The sequence below is a fragment of the Neofelis nebulosa genome, chromosome 14, assembly GCF_028018385.1.
Source record: "Neofelis nebulosa isolate mNeoNeb1 chromosome 14, mNeoNeb1.pri, whole genome shotgun sequence".
Classification (NCBI taxonomy): Eukaryota; Metazoa; Chordata; class Mammalia; order Carnivora; family Felidae; genus Neofelis; species Neofelis nebulosa.
Window position 1 is genome coordinate 73,505,160 of NC_080795.1, and position 22,255 is coordinate 73,527,414.

Consider the following 22,255-nt stretch of genomic DNA (forward strand, 5'->3'; position numbering starts at 1 on the left):
GCGGGGCTCAAACTCACGGACCGCGAGATCGTGACCTGGCTGAAGTCGGACGCTTCACCGACGGCGCCACCCAGGCGTCCCTCAAGCTCTCAGTTATTAGAGTCATGAGACATGATCTACATGGTACGCTGGATAAGACAAAGTCCTTCGTGTTGGCCAAGGGCTGTGCTGGCCTCTGATAAGTGAGGAAAAGGCTAAACAAGCTTTGATCTCCTTGAGGCTAAAGATGTTCCCCTGCCTACACACCCTCCGTGCCCGAGTGGGGCGGCTCAGACCCCCTGTGCGGGATAAGCTCAGCAGACAAGGGGTAGTTTGGTTTGAGATGGTTCTCTCTTCCTGTGGAAAACAGAAAACTTAAGTTGGAACAATCTAAATTCGGAAGAACAAAAGAGTGGATGAAACAAAATAGCTACCATTCACTAAGAGCCAGCTGAGTCCTTGGAAAGATGTTCCCTGTTCCTGCATAGCCTCTCGTGTAACTGTTCACAGCAACCCTGTGAGGTGGGCAATGTTGCACTCACTTTACATGTGAGGAAATAAACTCAGAAAGGTTAAGTGACTTTGCCAAGATCACAAAGCTCACGACTAGAGAAATCAGGGGGAAAGCCCATTCTCTACATTGTTCTGTGTTGCTCCTTCAGTATTGTGGGAGGCTGGATAATAATGGTCCCCCAAATATACCCACGTTCTAATCCCCAGGACCTGTGAATGTGACCTTATCTGGCCAAAGGGATTTGCAGATATGATTAAGCTAAAGATCTTGAGATGAGATTATTCTGAACATCTGGGTGAGCACTCAATGTAATCACATAATCATGAGTGTGCGGTGGGGGGGGGGGGGGACAAGAAGGTCAAAGGAGGAAGTAAGAAATACGACAACAAAAGCAAGAGGCTGGAGTGATTCTAGAAAGATTCAAGGAGTGCAGACAGCCTCTGGCAGCCAGCAGAGGCCAGGAAATGGATTCTCTCCTAGAGCCTCCAAAGGGAACCAGGCATGCCTGGTTCTATCAAGCTGGTTCACTCAGCTTCCGCCCAGTGAAACTGACCTCCAGAACTGTAAATACTGCATTTATGTTGCTTTAAGCCACAGCAGCCATGGGAAAATAATACAAATAATAAGATTAAGAAATTTAAAGATAGATGCTAAAAGTTTCCAGAGAAATTTTTTATTATTTTTTAAGTTTATTGATTTTGAGAGAGACTGTGGAGGAAAGGCAGAGAGAGAAAGGAAGGGAGAGAATCCTCTCTCTTGAGACGATTCAAGGAACTGGACCTCATGACTATGAGATCCTGACCTGAGCCCAAATCAAGAGTCAGACACTTAACCAACTGAGCCACCCAGGCGCCCCTACAGAAATTTTTGAAAAAAAAAGGTGCTGGAACACCTGGGTAGCTCAGTGAGCTGAACATCTGACTCTTGATTTTAGTTCAGGTCATAATCTCACATTTTGTGGGATCAAGTCCTGCACTGGGCTCCACATTGACAGCACAGAACTTGCTTGGGATATTCTCTCTCTCTCTCTCTCTCTCTCTCTCAAAATAAATAAACTTTAGGAAAAAAAGAAAGATGTCAACTGATTTCATAATGGAAGACGTCATCGAGAATATGGCCTCCAACTTCAGCTGAAAAATAAAAGTGTACTGATGACCTCCCACTCCTCCTAAATTCGCAATATGCCCATTTCAACTCAACGGAGGCATTTTTCCCCCTGAATTTTCACATATTCTTTTTTTTTAATGTTTATTTATTTTTGAGAGAGAGAGGGATGGAATGCGAGTGGGTTAGGGGCAGAGAGAGAGGGAGACACAGAATCGGAAGCAGGCTCCAGGCCCTGAGCTGTCAGCACAGAGCCTGACGCGGGGCTCGAACCCACAAACCGCGAGATCATGACCTGAGCCAAAGTCGGACGCTCAACCGACTGAGCCACCCAGGCGCCCCTCACATATTCTTATAACCTATCTCACCACCCGAAGACGTCACAGCCACTTATTCAAGTACGGCACATGAAATGACATCCACTCGCCATTCAGGTTTGGGTGGTGGCCAGCCAAGAAATCCCAAAGCTGTTCACTGCTGGTCCACTCGGCCCAGATGAGAGGCGTGTTAAGGAAGCCCTCCCAGAATCTCGATCCTATTCAGCCCTCGCCATTAACCTTGTCAATCTGGCAGAACAGGGGTTATTTTTAACCACGTTTTTTTTCTATAGGGAAACTGGGACCCAGAGAAATCTAGTGCTCTGCTTAGCATTACACAATGGAGCCAAAATTAATGCTACACAGAAGAGCTCTGGGTCTATGTATTAGCCTGCTCAGGGTGCCATAAGACAGTATCATAGACTGGGTGGCTTAAACAGCAGAAAGTGATTTTCTCACATTTCTGAAGCTGGAAATTTGCGATCAAGGTGTGGGCCGGGGTGGTTTGGTTTCTACCGTGGCCTCGCCCGTTGGCTTGTGGAAGACCATCTTTCCTCTGTGTCTTCACATGGTCTTCCCTCTGTACCTGTGTCCTAATTTCCTCCTTTCAGGACACCAGTCAAACTGGATTAGGTCACCCTAATGACCTCATTTTTTAGCCCATTATTATGGTTTATTATAAAAGGTATAAACGAACATTCAGAAAAAGAGGTACATAGCTCACAGCACAGACACTTCTGTCCCGTGGAGTTTGGGTGATGCCACCCTCCCAGCACATGAATGCGTTTACCAACCTGGAAGTTCTCCAGACCCTTCTGTGTAGAGCTTCTGTGTGGAGGCTCCATTATACACTCATGATGGAGGAAGCTGTTGGCCGCTGGTGATTATCATGATCTCCAACCCCTCACCCCTCTCTGAAGGGCTGAGGGATGGCATTGAAAATTTCAACCCTCTAATCCTGCCTTGGTCTGGTTTCTGTCGTAAACAGCCCCCACCTGAAGCTATGGAAGGGCCCACCAGGAGTCGCTTCATTATTCATTAGCATTCAAGAAGACACTCATTACTCTGGAGATTTCACGCCTAACGACCTCATTTTATTTTTTATTTTTTTCTCAAAAAAGTTTTAATGTTGGGGCGCCTGGGTGGCGCAGTCGGTTAAGCGTCCGACTTCAGCCAGGTCACGATCTCGCGGTCCGTGAGTTCGAGCCCCGCGTCAGGCTCTGGGCTGATGGCTCGGAGCCTGGAGCCTGTTTCCGATTCTGTGTCTCCCTCTCTCTCTGCCCCTCCCCCGTTCATGCTCTGTCTCTCTCTGTCCCAAAAATAAATAAAAAATGTTGAAAAAAAAAAATTAAAAAAAAAAAAAAAGTTTTAATGTTTATTTTTGAGAGAGAGAGAGAGGGAGAGACAAAGTGCAAGCAGGGTAGGGGCAGAAGAGGGAGACACAGAATCCGAAGCAGGCTCCAGGCTCTGAGCTGTCAGCACAGAGCCCGATGCGGGGTTCGAACCCACGAACCGTGAGATCATGACCTGAGCCAAAGAATCGAAGAATCGGACACTTAACTGACTGAGCCATTCAGGAGCACCCCGCCCCCGCCCCAAGAACCTCATTTTAATTTAATCACCTCTTTAGAGACCTTATCTCAAATACAGTCACATCCTGAGATACCAGGAGTTTGGACTTCAACACGTGAATTTTAGAGGGATGTATTTCACCCCATAACAGTCTTTAAGGTTCTGGACCTATGCTACTTTCTGTCTCTATCAAGTATCTCCAAGAATGACACAGTTACCTGTCCACAAATAACACCAACTAGCACAGCCTTCTCAGGGTTAGCATCCCAGAGTTCTGGATTTCTACTTGGCACAGCCTAGCTTCAAGGAGGAGACACGGGGGAAGAGTCTAGGCTATCAGAGTCCCAGACTAGTGACTGCACTCAAGTAATTCTTACATAACGGATACAGGAAGAGCCCTTTTCTGAAGCGGTGAAGCCTCCGCTGTCTGACAAGCAATTTGAACTCACAGAAAGTGGGATCCTGCAGTAAAATCAAAAGGGATCTATTCTGGTGCCTTCTCAGTAAGGGATTGCTCTATGCTTCTCTGACAGGTGACCTTTAAGCAAACGCAGTGCAGCCAGATTGAGGGGGCTCCTTCCCAGCAGGGACTGTGAGCGATGCGAGCAACGTGCCAGCCGTCCCCTTGTGTGCCAGCACAGACCCCATCACGGCTGAGGGATAAACAAACATCCCTTTACGAATGTGACCCCAGCTTGTCAAGCAATTTTCCAGTTTGATTACGTTTTCAATTAAGTTTTATTCTGAACAATATTTGGAAGTGATACCTGTGGTTCCTGTAAATGAAAAACCAAATTGCTCTGGCAGATTTAGATATTTCCTATGTGGACAAAAAAGGGGAAAAAAACCCAGCACTCAAGCTCTGGATGTCATAACCGTTATGCCTCCAGGCAAAGACATTTTATAGTGCTTCCCACACCGTCCCAACCCTCTGCTTCCCCAACATACACACTGACACGTGCATGCTTTCGTGAACCTCAATTTCTATTTCTGATAGTGGCAAGCAATTATTTTTCTTTCTTGGAAAATCTGTCTAAGTCCTTACGTTGAGAAAAGGGCCACTGTAGACCAGTCCATCCCAAAGACAACGTCTGGAATTATACTAGAAGGAGAGATAGGAGAAGACTGGAGAACTATTCATCTCTCTGTCTGCCCCTCGTCCTTCTGGCCACCCCCCATGAAAGCTGAAAGACAATGACTTCACAATGAATAATAACCACATCTATAATTGAAGGAGCACTGACTATGCACCACCCGCTGCACTGTATTCTTCACAAGTACTTTCCCATTCAATCTTTACAACAATTCTGTGTTGGTGATGCCGTTATGAGGCTCATTTTTCAGGTGGGAAACCTGAGACTGAGCAACTTCCCCCAAAGAAGCAGAGACAGTGATAGTGGCTGTGTTGGCAGAGTAATAGCTCCCAAAGACGTCCAGCACCTGGGTGGTTCAGTCGGTTGAGTGTCTGAGTCTTGATTTCGACTCAGCTCGTGATCTCAAGGCTCAAGGTGAAATCGAGCCCCGCGCCCGGCTCCACGCTGACAGTTCAGAGTCTGCTTGGGACTCTCTCTCTCTCTCTCTCCCTCTCTCTCTGCCCCTCCCCGATTATGCTCTCTCTCTCTCACAAAACAAAACAAAAAAAAAAGAAATCTCAAAATGGGAAGATTATCCTGGATTATCTGGGTGGGCCCAACAGTAATCACAAGAGCCCTTAAAATAGGGGAAAAGGAGGGAGAAGAGTCAGAGGAGATGTGACAACAGAAGCAGAGGGCAGTGGTTGCTGACTTCAAAGCTGGCAGAGGGGGCCATGAGCCAAGGAACGTGGGCCGAAGCAGCTAGAAAAGGAAATGGACCATCCCCTGAATCCTCCCCAGGACACAACTCTGCCCACATGGCTTTGAGGTCAGTTCCATGAGCTTCATTTCCTGTGTTGACCCCCAAAACTGCACATAATACTGTTATATTACTTTAAGCCACCACATTTGTAGCAATTTGTTACAGAAGCAATAAGAGACCACGCGCTGGCCCAGCTCTCTCCTCTCGGGTCCAAAAATTGAGCAAAGAACAGCCTTCCACGTTTGTCGAAATCCTGCGGTGGTGGAGGCTCACCGCATTCTTTATCTCTTTGCACCCCCAAGGGCTCCGCGTTAGAGGGAAGGTCTGGTGCATCAATCGTACTTATTTAGGAGGGAGGCAAATGAGGATTCGTTGGGGTGAAGGACGAGAAAGCCTTATCCTACTGGACCGTGTGGGCTTCTTTGGGGCAGTGTCTACCTACACCGGGGACAGAAGAGACATCCAATAAATGTTGAGCAGTTGGATACACAGATGGGTGGACACACGGGTAGATGGGCAAATGGCATGCATACCTCGCACGCAGAAAGTGCTCAATAAATAGCTACTGCTACGTGTTCTAGGCGAGGGCTGAGGGTATCAAGGTCACGATAGCAAAGGTGATCATATACCACCCTTCCTATCGTTCCTACCTCTCCAAAGAGTTCCCAGGGACACAGAGACACACGTGGCAAATGGGAAATTAAGTACAGTGCTATTCCACTGAGAACTGGACTGCCTCCTGGAATCCCAGCTCAGGGCTCTGGTAAAAAGACACACGACTTAGGCTCGTGTAGGACAGATCCTCTACCTCTCCTCCCTTTATGACCACCCCACCTTTCCTACTTCACCCCCCCCACCACCTTTCCTACCCCAGAAAGTAAACCTTTCCTACCTCACCCCCCCACCACCTTTCTTACCCCAGAAAGTAAACCTTAGAACCACACACTCTGAGACGATAAAGTGGGTGGAAATATAACCTGGCCTGTACAACTAAGCTCTGGGTTGACTGACGCACAGAGCCCCCCGTGAGTGGAAGGGAGCATTAGGGACCCGCTGCTATGCACAGACCCTGGGCAAGAGGCGGAGCTGAGAGGTCTTTCCAATACAACCATGGGCCATTGTGACTTCGCCTCTGCCTAACCAAATCAACCGCTTTTCCTCTGGTGAAGAGAAAACGTAAGAGGCTTGGGCAGAAACAGGTCTGGCAAAAGACAAAGGCAGAATTATTGCTCTGTTTATCATTACTACGACTAGTTACGATGATGGACGGACGGACGGATGGATCCTCTGATACCCGTGGATCATAATAAAGAGGAAGCCAAGGCAAAATACGTGGAAGGCAGATTCTCTGTGGTAGCCCAAGGTTCTGATGAAAAGTATTTACCTGGTGCAGCAAACCCAAGTGGGGGTCAGGCTGTATCAACATAAAAAGGAGGGAAGGATTGCTGTCACCTGAATACTTACCCCAGGCCGGGCACTGTGTGTCACACAGGTAAAGTCTCAAAACAAATGCTGAGGGGCGCCTGGGTGGCTCAGTCGGTTGGGTGTCCGACTTCGGCTCAGGTCATGATCTCGCAGTCCGTGAGTTCGAGCCCCGTGTCGGGCTCTGTGCTGACAACTCAGAGCCTGGAGCCTGCTTCAGATTCTATGTCTCCCTCTCTCTCTGACCCTCCCCCGTTCATGCTCTGTCTCTCTCTGTCTCAAAAATAAATAAACGTTAAAAAGAATTAAAAACAAACAAACAAAAAAAACAAATGCTGAGTGGAAGGCATTATCATCTAATTTTAAGGGAAAAAGTACAAGGCTTGTGGATGTACAACAACTTGCTCATGATCACTCAGCTGGGAATTGAGAGAGCAAACATTCAAACAGGACTTTTAGCTTCAAAGCCATACACTTCCCAAGATTCCCAGCGAGTTCTGGTTACAGTTAAGTTTAGCTGACTGGGGCCAGTCAAAGCAGACTGTTCAACAGATAACTACTCCTTTTGTCTCCTCAGCGTCAGTTTTCCCTTCTTCAGATATGAGCCCCTAGATTTTCCTGTGGGGAACGCCCCCCCCCCATCTCTAGACATGTGGCTTGACGGGGGCTGACCCCTGCCCCCAGCTCTAGAGATGGTCATCTGCCTCAGGCTGGTCACACGATTGATGCTGGGAGGGACATGTATAAGAGATGTCAACCACAGAACATTTGTGGGAATTGTTGGAGGATCTCTCTCTCTTTCTCTCTCTCTCTCCCTCTCATCTCATCTCACCTCAAGTCACTGAGAAGACAGGGGAGAAACTTGACACAACTGGGACCAGCACTAGGGTGAGGCTGCCTGAGAAAGAAATCAAGGTAGGAGAGACGGAGAGACTCCCAACGACGACGTGTGAGCGCCTAGATCCGGCCAAGCCCAAAGTCAGTATTTCCTAGTCTTTGTTCAGTTGCAAGAGACTATACCATAACTCATTTTGTTCCAGTGTATTTGAATTTAGATTTTGCCACCTACAACGAAAAGGCCTAAAGAGCAGCATGGGCCACATGATTTGGGTTATTTTGTGCATTTACCTAGTTTCCAAGTGGTAAGCTTATTCCTCAAGGGAGGAAAAGTCCAGGCCTCTGGAATGGGAGTCTGGTCCTGACTGTGCAAGGACATCAGGGCCTAGCCAAACAGACTTGGTTTCCAGAAGACATTCAGTCCTCACCAGGCACTGGAGTGCCACACCTTGAGAAGAGAGCAGATGCTGGGGCCTACAGATGCTATAGCCTGGAGGCGGTGAAGACGGCAAGCCAAAGTTCAACCTACCATACACACACCGTGTTCGCGAGCAGAGACTGACTTCAACGGATGGTTGGACTGAGGCTTCGGATATACTGCCTGCCCCTGTTGGGTTCAACTCATGAACTCAAGCAACCTAGGATTGCAGCTGGTGCCCAACCCCAAACCCCATGGCGGGAAGATGGGCAGAAAAAGGTTGAAGCTGAAAAGTAACAAGTATGGAAAGGGGCAAAGCAAGGGACTTCAGGGGCAACATACACCCAAACGCCTCGGCCAGTTCCCACAGGACATATTGATCTTAGAAGAGAAGTCAAGAGGTTGTTATAAGGAAGCGCTGAGAGTACTTGCAGGGAAATTAACCAGGTTACATTTTGTAGCCTCTAGGGTGGAGATGATGGTGATGGTGGTGGTGATGGGGGTGGTAGTCATGGTAACGGTGATGGTGATGGTGATGGGCGTGGGGGTGGTGATGGTGGTTGTCGTAGTGCTTTCGGTAGTGGCTGAGGTGGAAGGATAGTCACCATATGTAAAATGTTTATTATGATCCCAGCATTGCATTAGCCCCATTATTTCATTTAATTCTTACAACAACTCAATGAAACGTGTATCATAAGCCCCATTTTACCGATAAGGTAACAGAGTCAGGTTACACAGCTTGCCCAAGAGCATAGATAGTAGTGAGTGGAAAGAGGAAGAATGTAAAGCCCCAGAGCACCTGACTGACTGCAAAACCAGTGCTTCTAACCACTAGGCTTAACTCAACTTACACACAGTTCTTGGAAGCCTTTGGTCCTCTCCACTGTCCCCTATGCTTCTCATCGGGCCTGAGCATAACAGCGGTGCAGTACTTTGCGTTTCCCTAAGGTCAGGGCAGTTTTCAACACACAGTTCTCTACACCTGTGCCTTCTAATCTTTCAAATAAGACAACTCCGTTTTAATGTCTACGTATTTTGTTGATCCCGATATGGGCGTACTTGTCTTTTTAGTATCACTGACCAAATAAATAAATAAATAAATAAGTAAACACATGAAAAACAGCTACTCTAATAGCACACAACCTAACCATGTGAATGATCGCAGTAGCATCTATCTATATTCGAAGAATAGTTAATCATATATTTTATTTAGTAAACCTTACTTATTCAGGCCACAGTCGCGGCTTCATGCCTGGAGGAATTGGCCAATAGCTCAGTGGTTGGCCAGTGGTGGCCAACTTCTGGATGTTGTTTCACTAGTACCTTGGGACTTTCCCGTGAAGAATGTAAAAGTAAATGGTGTTGATCCCTCAGGGAATGGCAGTGGGGTGGATGCTTTACCAGCTCAGCAATGTACAGAGAACTGGAAACTTCTGTTTCCCCCTTGTCACCCTTGGGGCTTTTGGGGGTTCCAAAGGTTTGGTTGACATAGCCAGGAATTAGGCTTTTTATCCCAGCTCATTTACTAACAAACACTGTATATCTGTAGCTCCGGGCATGAAGTCCCATCCCCAAGAGCTTGGTTTCCTCGCCTATACAATGGGACCCTTGAGCCAGAACTCTATGGGTTCTTTCAAGGTGCAATGTCTGATGTTATTTATTCTTTTGCATCTGGTATATTTCCCCAACCCCACTGCTTCAGCATCCATACTGGCCATCAAAAATAACCTGTATGAGGGTGCCTGGGTGGCTCAGTTGGTTAAACGTATGACTTCGGCTCAGGTCATGATCTCGTGGTTTGTGGGTTCAAACCCTGTGCTGGGCTCTGTGCTGACAGGTCAGAGCCCGGAACCTGCTTTGGATTCTGTGTCTCCCTCTCTCTCTCCCCTCTCCCCTTCTCTCTCTCTCAAAACAGTAAACATTAGAAAAGTAACCAGTGTGTTAAAATACAATGAAAAAAACTTCCAATAGAGAGGGGTTTTTTTTTAGAATATAATGTTCTATCGGAGAACTCGTGAATAATGTCACTGCCTTACTGAATCAATAGAACAGTTCATCAATCCCCTTCCAAAACCAAATGTGAGCACGAAAGGGCAATACAGTCCTTTGAAATAGTAGTTTGGGCTGTTTTAACGTTCTGGCCTATTTGCCTCTCCAAATATAAGAAGATACGGCCAAGTGGTAGCTAGGGTACAGGTCTCGCCTAGACCCCTTGCCGCAGCATCGCCTCTGGAAAACGAGACGGTTCTCTTCGCACAGAGCCCAGGAAAGGATGTGACTCATGGTAAAAACCCACAAGATGTTCAGCTTTCCATTTTTCTTCGTCAAAACCGTCGGCTATACGATCCAGATTCATTCTGCAATGCGTCAACACGTGGCCAGTCCGAGCCGGCAGTCGGATAGAGCAGTGCTGTTCAAAGACGGGTCCACATGTTAAGGATGGGAACTGAGAGGAAATATTTCGAAATATTTAAGGCAATCTGATATCATTACAATATCCTAGTGTGTGATCTTTTCTCTAGTAATTCATTTTTTTAAATTTTTTTTATTTAAAATTTTTTTTTAATGTTTATTTATTTTTGAGACAGAGAGAGACAGAGCATGAATGGGGGAGGGGCAGAGAGAGAGGGAGACACAGAATCGGAAGCAGGCTCCAGGCTCTGAGCCATCGGCCCAGAGCCTGACGCGGGGCTCGAACTCCCGAACCGTGAGATCGCGACCTGAGCTGAAGTCGGACGCTCAACCGACTGAGCCACCCAGGCGCCCCTCTAGTAATTCATTTTTGATTGTAACGTACGAAAGTACTGCTCTGCAGAAGATGGGAACTTAAACAAACCTAACCCTCACTACGCGTATTCTGAAAAGCACTGAATAGGGGCTTCGCTTACGTAACGGTACAGGAACAGTCGCTGTGATTCAACGTTCGCTCACTCAACACGTTTATCAGCCTTCACCAGGGGCGGCGTGTCTGGTAGCAGGAGCACAGGATTCAGAGTCAGAATGCGCGGGTCCAAATCCTGGCTCGGACACTTAGCAACGAGGTAACCTTCACAAGTTCCTTAACCATTTGTGGGCCCAATGTTCGTATCCGTAAAACGGGCATGCGTACTCATGGGTTGCTCAGACTCATTTGGTTGCTAAGGACGATTGGATGAGATAAAGTACATAAACTTGACTTAATGCATGGCAAGCACTCCGTCAGTGGTTGATGGTAAAAGGAAGAGTGAAGCACCCACCCCCCAGATGCTAGTTAGGTGATTGAATAAACTGCACCCCTATCCTTTGCAGGAAGACAATGTAAGTAAATCACCGCTATTAGTGGGGGTAGAGCTGAGGGAGCAGTAAAGGGGTGCATGATGGAGGGAGGGAAAAGAGAGGAGGACAGTTCTGCCTAAGTGTTCAGGGTGGGCTTTACAGACAAGGTTTGCACCTAAATAAGGAAGGGAAAGCTTAGTGTTCCGGGAAGACAGGGGAAGGGGTGGGGAAATGCCAGGCAGAGAGAATAGCATGTTCAAAGGTCCGGGGTGGCGACATAATGGTAAATCTGAGCCCCTCAACAGTTCTGCATGGCTGGATTGTAGAAAAGGGTCAGAAATGGGGAGTCCCTTCAGAAAAAGGGCGGGCATTCTTTCTTATAGGCTTCCCAATGCTTACCACACACAGTCCCTGTGCACCGTCTCAATAAATGCTTACAGAATGAACGAGGCTGAACGTCAGACGCGCCGTGCTGAGAGTTTGGACCTTGCTGTGAAGCTGATGAGAAGTCACGAAAGGTGATGTGGGGAGCAGAGGGGGGACCACGGTGCTGATTTGAAAGATGGATCAGAGGTGAGGGAGGTGGGGGTCGGGGAGTCCAATCACAGCAGCTCGCTGAGATGGAGTTTTGTCATTCTCTTTCGCTCTGATTTACAGATGAGGAAACAAACGTTCAGAGAACTCACTGACTCGTCCAAGCGTCCATAGATTTCACGGACCCAGGTCTGCCTGACTTGGGTCCCACGCCTACCCTCACTTAGCCCACACAGGCTTCTTTCGGTTCCTACCCACAATCCTGTTTGCAGCAAGTAGAGTTCGATCTAGGGATTCCCTAACTCACTCTCAACTTACCGAGACGTAAATACCAGAGGGGAGAAAAGGATGGGTTTTCAGCCATTAGAGCGTGGCTGTGTGTCTGTGTCTGTGTATCCGTGTGCTGGAACATCAGCTACAATCCCCAAAACCCCTGGCAGAGGGAACGATGCCTGTGTGCACATATACCACCAGGGACCAACAGGGATGCAGAGGAACTCACCTCCGGGCCTGAGAGCAGACGAGCCTGAGCTGTTCAGTTCTGTAATAGGAGAGAAAGGCCAGTGTTCCCAGACGCAGCTGAGAAGAGGGACACGCTTGGGAAGGGATGGGAAGGAAAGAGGCGAGGACACACTCCAGGGAGAAGGAAGCCGAGTGGGTGGTAACAAGGCCAGTCGTCAACGTCTGGAGGCAACAAGAAGGTGCTGAGAACTGGACCCCATCGGGACCCTGGCTTCTAAGCTCAGCTCTGGCTCTTGACTCACTGTGTAACCGTGGGGAGGTCGGAGGTGTACAGCACAGGACAACAGTCCCTGACTGTCGCAGTATGCGGTAATTTGCAAACCTGAACCTTAAAAAATAAACGCGATGGGGGCGACTGGGTGGCTCAGTCGGTTAAGCGTCTGACTTTTGATTTTGGCTCAGTAGTGATCTCATGGTCGGTGGGATCGAGCGCCACATCGGGCTCTGCACTGCCAGAAAATTCTCTCTCCCTCTCGCTCTCTGCTCCTCCCTTGCTCTCTCTCTCTCAAAAGAAATTTAAATAACAAACATGATGTAACAAAAGGTAGATATGTACTATTGAGAAAGGCTGAACTAGGCTCAGAGTTGTGTTCTCCCGTTTCTTACCTGTATGATCTTGGAAAACTACTTTCTCTCTCTGAGGCTCAACTGTCTTCTCTGCAAAGGAAGGACAACCGTGGGGCCCAGCAAAGTTTGGGGTAAAGACTAAATAAAATCATGCATGAAGGGGCTCGGCCAGGCATCTGGCTCGCAGCCCTCAGTGGCTGGGGGCTGCAATGGTGACAATGAAAAGTAAGATGGAGGGGAGGGGGCAGAAAGAACAGATGGGAGCAGGAGTGGAGGAGGAGGGGGCGCCCCAGAGTCATCACGCAGACCGCCTGGTGCCCTCCTGGCACATAAGCGTATCTCTCAGTACCTGTTAGAGCCCCTTCTCCCTCTCCCGCGCAGCCTACACGACATCATCAGTCCTGAGACTGAGACCCCCCTGGAGCAAAGAAGAAACAAGTCTGTCAAATGGTTCTTCAACCTCAGGACACAGAGGCAATGGCACCACCTACTGCACAACGGAGGTACTGCCTGTACTCCTCAAAGGGCTCTTTGGAACAAGCCTTTTTTTTTTTTTTTAATGTTTGTTTATTTTTGAGAGAGAGAGAGAGCATGGGGAGGGGCAGAGCGGGGGGGGGTGGGGGGGGGCGGGGAGGGACAGAGAATCCCAAGCAGGCTCCGCGCTGACAGCAGAGAGTCCGACAGGGGGCTCGAACTCAAGAACTGTGAGATCACTGAGCTGAAGTCGACTCTGAACCGACTGAGCCACCACCAGACAAGGCTTGCCTCCTGTAGCCTCCCGCCTGCTGTACCCCCTCCTACTCTGTGCGGCCACGGCTGACAACAGGCCGAAACGTGGACGTGCGGCTGTGGACAAGAAGATGCCACACAAAACGTCACCTGCACCAGGCTCTGCTGTCTCTCCGTCCTACCACTTCTCTCTCCCTAAAACGTAACTGAGACAGACAGATGTTTTGCAAATTCCCTTATCTCAACAGAATCCCAGATCAATGTCCACAAGGCGAGAGCTAGGGGAAGGACAGAAGCCACATCCTATGGGATGCCTGAGCTAGGTCTCCAGTGCTGGTTCCCAGTTTACCAACTCCCAAGCTTGCCCAGCACAAACAGCCAGCTCTGGCTTTTAGGGGTTGCCAGAAACCCTTCTCTAGGAAAGCACCCTCTCATGCCCTTCCCCTGCCTTTAATTATTCAAATTCTACTCATCTCTCCAGTTCTCACTGACTTCCCTTTGCTTTTAACACAATGCTTCAGGGGCACCTGGGTGGTTCAGTCGGTTAAGCATCCGACTTCAGCTCAGGTCATCATCTCACAGTTCGTGAGTTCGAGCCCCACGTTGGGCTCTGTGCTGATAGCTCGGGGCCTGGAGCCTGCTTCGGATTCAGTGTCTCCCTCTCTGTCTGTCCCTCCCCCACTCGTGCTCTGTCTCTCAAAAATGAATAAACTTAAAAAAAAATTAAAACAGTGGTGACTCACAGGGGCACTGGTACCCCAATGTTTTTAGCAGCATTTTCAACAATAGCCAATTCATGGAAAGAGCCCAAATGCCCAACAACTGATGAATAAAGAAGATGTGGTTTATATATACAACGGAATACTACTCGGAGATGAAAAGGAATGAAATCTTGCCATCTGCAACAACATGGATGGAAATGGAGGGCATTATGCAAAGTGAAATAAGTCAGTCAGCGAAAGACAGATATGATATGTTTTCACTCATAGGTGGAACTTGAGAAACTTAACAGATGATCAAGGATACGAAGTGGTGCATTTGGTGTACGGCTGAAAAGAGACCACTTACACGTGTAAATAAATTAGAGGATGCTTTAAAGCAGGACATCGTTAGTTGCAAAGACGTATGTTTGGGATTGAAGGTGCAGAACAGATTGAGGCCATAGGGGCAGGAGCAGTAAGGGGAAAAGATGGGACTGTGACAGAGTTTCAGAAATTTCGGCGGGTGGAGGCAGACAACGAAGGAGGAAATTATGACCAGGCTCACTATCTAATCAAAGCCACAGCTATGGGAATGAGGAGGCTGTGTTTGAGAAGCATTGACTCAACCATGGGCGAAGGGAAGGAAGAAAAGAAAACTAGGGAGGGAGCCAAGCCATAAGAGACTCTTAAAAACTGAGAATAAACTGGGGGTTGATGGGGGGTGGGAGGGAGGGGAGGGTGGGTGATGGGCATTGAGGAGGGCACCTGTTGGGATGAGCCCTGGGTGTTGTATGGAAACCAATGTGACAATAAATTTCGTATTAAAAAATAAATAAATAAAATGATAATTATTAAAAAAAGAGAGGCATTGACTCAAAGTATTAAGAATTGTCCATAGCTGTGGTCAGGGGTGCCCCGAAATTGGTGAAGAAATCGCAATATTGTGTCGGCATAAATTCCGGGAAGACAATGGGCATCATTATCTTCCTTCTGGGTTTAGTACAAAGAGCGTGCAATTTGGAGACCGATAAGCTTGTGCTCACATCCTGGGACCACTATTAATGAGTTTTATGGTGCTGGGCAAATGAACTAGCCTCTGTGAGTCTCAAATTCCCCGTGTGAAAATGAGACAAGCAAAACTTGCAATTGTCTGAGAAATAAACGAGATGCCACAGAGCAAACACTCAACACATGTTCCTTTCTTCCTGGTACTCTTTTTGAGTCTGTGCCCATCCACTTACCCAATAAAATATCTCAACAAGGTCCCTGAATACCACACAATGTGGAACTGATACCAATGTCAGTTGACACAAAAGGAGCTCTTCAAGCTCAGGGTTATCAAAAGAAACCCCTACGAATCAGTCTGTAGATAGAGATCAAATTGTTACCTTGAGCAGGAACATACTGAAATATGCTGAAAAAACTGCAAATAACATACAGGGGTCACAGGCAGGGGAGCACGGTATGGATCACCTGCTCGTTCCTCCTCACAAGTGCAGAGACCTATACCCTTAGCCAGTATAGCAGGGCGCGATCTGTCCCAGGTCCACATCCATTTCTGCGGCCGCTGCCCAGTCCTCCCTCTGCGCCTCCAAGCCCAGCTGTCAGCACTGACTTCAACGGTGTCAGAGTCATTGCTGAAACGTACAAGCTTTCTGCAAACATAGCAATAAATGCTATTCCACTGCTCTTGCTTACACTGGAACAGTTAAGTGAAATGGCTTCCCTTTCATTAATATATTCTTTCCTTTTTCCTCTTTATGAATGCCTTTATTCCTTTTTATCCTCATATTCACCTGATCTCCCTCCCAACGGAGAACTATTCTAAAATTTTCAAACACATTCTGTTGCATTTCTGTTTCATTAACAGATCACGAGATAATGCATTTGGTCGTTTTCAATTCTGCTTCCCCCTTGACTACCATCACCAGCCTGTGAGCATCTCAGTGATGGGCTCATGCCTCATTCATCTTCGTTTCTCCGTGGCTTAGGACAGTTTTCCACATAGTAATTCTCCAAAATAGACAGAGAGAGAGATAGATAGATAGATTCAAGTTCTACAATGTTCCAGAGCCTTAACGCCTATAAGGCATATCTTGGCAGTTGTTGCAGGCGTGGTTCTAAACCCCCACAGTAAAGTGTGTCAAATGAATTCTTTGGTTTCCCAGGGCATATTAAAGCTATGTTTATGTCACTTAGCTTACTGTAGACAACTAAGTGTGCAATAGCATTATGTCTGAAAAAGCAACGTCCATACCTCAGTTAAAAAATAGCAACCACCTTCTGAGCTTTCAGTGAGTCGTGATCACTGACGACAGATCACCGTAACGGATATAGTAATAGTGAGAAGTTTGAAATATTGTGAGAATTACCAAAATGTGACACTGAGACAGGAAACCAGCAAATGCTGTCGGGAAAAATGATGCCAATAGGTTTGCTTGACGCAAGACTGCCACGAACCTTCAGTATGTTAAAAAATAAATAAATAAATAAATAAATAAATAAATAAATAAAAATAAAAGCAGCATCCATGGAGCACAATAAAGGTAGGTACAATGAAACAAAGTATGGCTGTGCACAGGAGAAAGGTTCACAGCACAACTCAAATGATTTCATTACACCTGCCAGTGCAATCTGAGAATGCCTTCTCTGAACCCACTGCAAACTGAATGTTAAGATCCACGCTGGGGTGCCTGGGTGGCTCAGTCGGTTAAGAGTCTGACTCTGGATCTTCGGCTCGGGTCATGATCTCACAGTTCCTGAGTTTGAGCCCCGCATTGGGCTCTGGGCTTGCAGCACAGAACCTGCTTGGGAAACTCTCTCCCTCCTTCTTTTTCTTCCCCTCCCGCCCCCCCACCCCCAGCTTGCACTCTCTCTCTCTCTCTCTCTCTCTCTCTCTGTCTCTCTCAAAATAAATAAATAGACTTAAAAAAAAAAGAAAATGAAGAACCAGGCTGGGCTCTGAGAGCAGACATTAGAAGTAAAGACAGGGCTTTGGCACAGAGCCATGACTGTTATTCTTATTATACATGTTCCCAGTTGATTTCTCAGCCTTTTTTGGTGGCCGGATCTTTTCACAAAGGTGGGAGGAGGAGTAGTATTATAAGAATTTGCATGTAACGGAGCTGCAACTTGAAAGTAAAAAGTTATCAGGGATTCCTAGATGAAGGTGTTAGCTACGCTTCTCAATTGTCGAGGTCACATTATGGACAAGTGTGCTTCCGCGAGCGTGTGTGGGAGCGAGGGGTGGGTGTGGTGTACATGGGATACACGCTGCTGTGACCATCGGGGTTGGAAACATTGAAAAGCACCCAGACGGGTTAATAAATAGCCTCCCTCAAATCCCACCCTCCTAGCCCAAGCCCCCCTCTCTTTCCGCTGGACTCTTTTGTAAGTTTCTGGACCTCCCTGCAATTCAATGGCTGAAGAGTGTTCCTGGGAGCATGGATGCCCCAGGACGTGCTCAGGTAGCAATCTTCCTGCCTCCGTTCTTGTTGATCATACCCTGGTTCTTTTGTCCTTCTTTTTCGCCCAGTTTCAATAAAACTTTATTTGCTTCCATTGTCTCGCCATTAACAGAAAACTGGCAAAAAGTTAAAACGTTTTGTGTTTACAAGGATAAACAGCCTCTTCACCCAGAGAAGGTGAAAGCCTCAAAGGACCACGGGGAAGAAAGAATCACCCTCCCCCACATGCCCTGAGCTGCCCTTGTTGCTTTAGACAAAGCCTCAGTCCACTGGCCAGGGACCCTGTACGTGACCGGCTCAAGGTAAGGGCGGAGAAAGCAGACTGATTCATTCCCATGATAGAAAGTTGAATAGAAGCTATACCAAGGGTCAAGTGCCTGGATTTTACGGGATGCTAGAACCAGGTGGCCACTTATTAAAAAACAAACAAACAAACAAACAAAAAACCCCAAAAAACAAGATTCATTTTAGGTACAGCTTTTTTATGTTTTCTTTTGTTTCTAAATCGGTAAAAGAAACCCAGTCCTAGAACCCGCGCTCATTTTTTTTCAGTTTGTTTTTGTGTAAATACAATTAAGTGATCACACTGCTGTATACTTCATTTGCACAAAGTTCTGGGCCACACGTACTCATGTAGTAAAGTTACCCCTCCCTGTTCCCAGGGGAAAAACCTCCGGGGGTGCCTGGCTGGCTCAGTGTGTGGAGTGTGTGACTTTTTTTTTTTTTTTTTTTTTTTTTTTTTTTTTTTTTTTTTTTTTTTAGAGAGAGAGAAAGCTCAAGCAAGCACGAGAGACAGAGAGAATATCTTAAGCAGGCTCCATGGGGAGCCTGACATGGGGCTTGATCCCGCAACTCTGGGATCATGACCAAAGCTGAAATCAAGAGTCGGACGCTCAACTGACTGAGCCAGCCAGGTGCCCCTAGAGCACACGCCTCTTAATCTCAGGGTCGTGAGTTCAAGCCTCATGATGGGTGGGGAGCCTACTTTAAAAAAACGAAAACGAAACCAAACTACTCTGGAAGAGAATTGTCACTGAAACGTAACCAGAGTTCATTACGTGGACTGTGAGAAAATTACAAATGATATGAAAAATAGGCTGTTGGTTCTTCCGAACAGATGCAGCTGTGTGTGGGTGCGTATGATGGTGTCTGACTCTTCGTCGTTCCCTGTGCTAGTTCGAGGGTCCCGTTCTCCTCCAAACAAGGCTTCAGGTGCTTACTCCAGGTCGTTCAGGGCCATCGTGGCCTCCCAGTGCCCTCTCCACATCCTGACCCACACATTTCAGCTCCCATTTCTAACCGCCAGCTTCAAATTCCCGGTGGCAGGCACCACGCGTACTTTTCCAGTCAATGTCATTTCACTGACTTAGCCACCTGGACCGGGCTGCCACGGCGGCAGGGGGAGAGGGGGCGAAAGGTCCAGGCTCCTTGGAAGGTATGGGGACGGTGCGGATCTGCACGGAACGGATGGTTTTTGTAGGCATTAATTCTGAACTAACTCGTGGGAGTTCGCGTAAGGTCCGAAACATAGTCAAGAGCCAATAAATCCTTTCTGAATCGGACGCTGCGAGAAGCTAGAAATTGGACCAGTGGAGCCAGCTACCAACCTGTGACATCGAGCCTCACGGAGGCTGTGGGCTTCCGGATCTCACGCTGCAGAGAGGAAGCAGAGGATTTCGGGTTTTATGGGGCTCTTGTGAGGCTGAGGTAAGAGCTGCTGGGCACACGGTGGTGAAGCCAGTGGATTTGGAGGGCCATCAGACCTGCTCTCCCAGTCCACAGGGTTGGGGGCAAATCACTCGACAGCTTACATCAAATGCCTCCCCAAAACTGGAGGGAAACCAAAACAAGCAAATCTGAAGCAAGCTCTTGGGTGGGCTGAAGAGGGCCGCCCAGTTGGAGGTCCTGTGAGGCTTCTTTTTTTTCCCAGAGCAGTGCCAGCTGATTCCCATGAGGAAGCATCTGATTGGCTCAGCTTTGGTTTGTCTCTTCCCGAAACCAATCAGTCATGGCCCAGGGACAGCGGGTTGGGGAGAAGAGGGTTAGGGGCAGCTCAAGCCCTGGGGCAACCGTGCTGGGTCCAGATCAAAGGACATCAAGCATTTACTTCCCTCCCGGACACATAACAGGCATTCAACCTAAGATTTTTGCATGATTGTGCTTTGCAAAGTGTGTGGAACTTGCTTCCTTGTCTGCTAGAACTTTGCTGAACTTATGCCACATTCCCCAGGGGAGAGAAAAGTATAGGAATGGCCCCTGCCTCTAGGGATCATAGAGCCTTCATGAGAAAAGCATCAATACAGAATTAAGGGTTTGAGTTTATGATAGAGATCACAAGTGTCAAAAGTGAGAGTGGAACACCTTTAAAAAAAAAAAAGACAGGGGTGGTGGTAAATGAAAGGGAATTCTAGGAGACAAATAGAAGTTTTGTAAGAAAAATAATTTGGAAAACATCGATTTTGAGGCTAGACTGGAAAGTGATTTTCTGTTCCATTTCCTTAGCAGTCTCATACCCATAACAAAAATAGACTTATTTATAATGCCATCGATTGCCTTGTGTATAGAACTAAGAATATACAATAGGAGGGGGGTGCCTTCCATTTTGACAAATGCGGAAATAACAAGGAGAATGTACTGAACATTCCTCCACTGCTCCCTCTGGACCTTTTCTGTTCTCTTCTGACTCCCTGCCTTGCCGAGCAATTTAGTTTTATCCCCACGAATGAAGCAATTCACATGATTTGAGTTTGGCTTTGTTTGTGTGTTACTGAGAAATGTCCTACACCTCTATCATCCATTATCTTGAACAATATCATGAGGACTTTTGAATATAAATTTAAGAAAAATGCACCACACACACACGCACACACACACTCCACACTGAGGCTATAGTATTAGGAGATAAATTAACATTCCCACTAATCTAATTCAGGCTCTTTGCCTCTTTGCAACATGGAAATAGAACCATCTCCTAATAGGATGAGAGGGCTGTGCTCTGAATATGCGCCGGCTTTTTGCTAGGACTCTTGCCTTCTCACCTACACTTCATATTCTATCTCACACAGGCATTTCAATATTGCCGCATCCTGATTTCCTGCAGCGAGAGGAGATTTCAATAATGAATGGCCCTACAATGCAATGCGACCTTAGGGTAGTTTGGATGCGATATCTTCGAAAGAGGTGGCTGTTGTACAGCTGAGAGGCTGGAGGGGTGTGTGTGTGTGTGTGTGTGTGTGTGTGCACGCACGCACATGCAAACGTATGTGTTATGCTGAGGCTTATTTAAAGCTCTTTAATCAAAGAGCTAGCTGGTCCAGGGAGAATCATTCCAACCTTGTCTTTCCTTTATTCTACAAAAAAACACATACATATATAGCCAACATTTTTCATGCTTTCTCCCAGGTATTTTGTACCTATTAACCCATTTAATCCTCAAAAACATTCAAGAAAGTACATACGATTATTATCACTGTTTTATAGATGAGAAAACTAAGAAAGACCCAGAGAGGTTAAGGAAATTGCTCAGACTTAACAGCTGGCGTGTTCTGAAGACAGGATTTGAACTTGGGCGATTTGGCTCCAGAGCTCATACTCTTACTGAATCCGTTCACTACACTGGCAGAAGACATTCTGGGGTGCCACTGACACACACATCAGAACCCAGGAGATTATTCTGAAAAAGCTAATTTAAAAGACAGTCATGAATTAAAACACTCAATTTCAGGGCACCTGGGGGGCTCAGTCCTTAGGCATTTGACTTTGGTTCAGGTCATGGTCTCATAGTTCATGAGATCAAGGCCCACATCGGTGGATGAGCCCGAGCCCTGCCGCGGGTGAACATGAGCCCCTTCAGGTAAACACAATCCTTATTCAGGTGAACCCCACTTCTCTCTCTCTCTCTCTCTCTCTCTCTGACTCTCCTGGTATTCTCTCTCTCTTTCTGCCCCTCGCTCACTTGCACTTTCTCTCTTTCAAAAAAAAAAGCTTCTAAAACACTCAATTTCAGCTCCTGGCTCCAGATAAAATGGCTACACAGATCAATGAGAAACACTTCTTCCCCTCTGCCCCGCCTCCTCTCAATAAACTTGTACTCCAATGAACTCACACCAATGAACTCCCTGCTGTCCTAGTAGAAGAGCTCATACCCCACAGTATTCTGCAAAGGACTGGCCTCACTTAGGGTATCATGGCCCTTTGCAGGTGCCATGATTATTATTATATCTTTAGGTTGTGTTCATCATGTGCCAGCTTTCTTCTAAGTACTTAACATACATTATGGGATCGAAACCATGCCATCGCTCCGTGTTACTCCTACTATCCACATATTACATATTACACACTTTGAGAAGCCAACACTTGGAATTCAAGGCTGAAATGTTATCTTGCATGTAAAGCCCACTGCTCAGTGCCTGGTGCATAATAGGCACCCCAAAATGTTGGCAATTATTATTCCTACCACCCTCCTCATTTATCATGATTTT

General features: G+C 47.1%; 1 long non-coding RNA gene across 6 annotated transcripts in view; it reads right to left on the reverse strand.

Moving 5' to 3' along the window:
• Positions 1-22,255, reverse strand: part of LOC131494647 (uncharacterized) — a 115,534-nt gene that overhangs the window by 22,385 nt on the left and 70,894 nt on the right. For 2 of the 6 annotated variants that reach the window (XR_009253521.1, XR_009253520.1), the window contains exon 4: positions 12,291-12,472. This is a non-coding gene — a long non-coding RNA (uncharacterized LOC131494647). Of the gene's footprint in view, positions 1-3,273; positions 6,157-6,230; positions 10,446-11,126; positions 12,473-22,255 lie in introns of those variants that run through there. The other 4 variants (XR_009253519.1, XR_009253522.1, XR_009253523.1 and 1 more) reach the window with 3 other exon arrangements.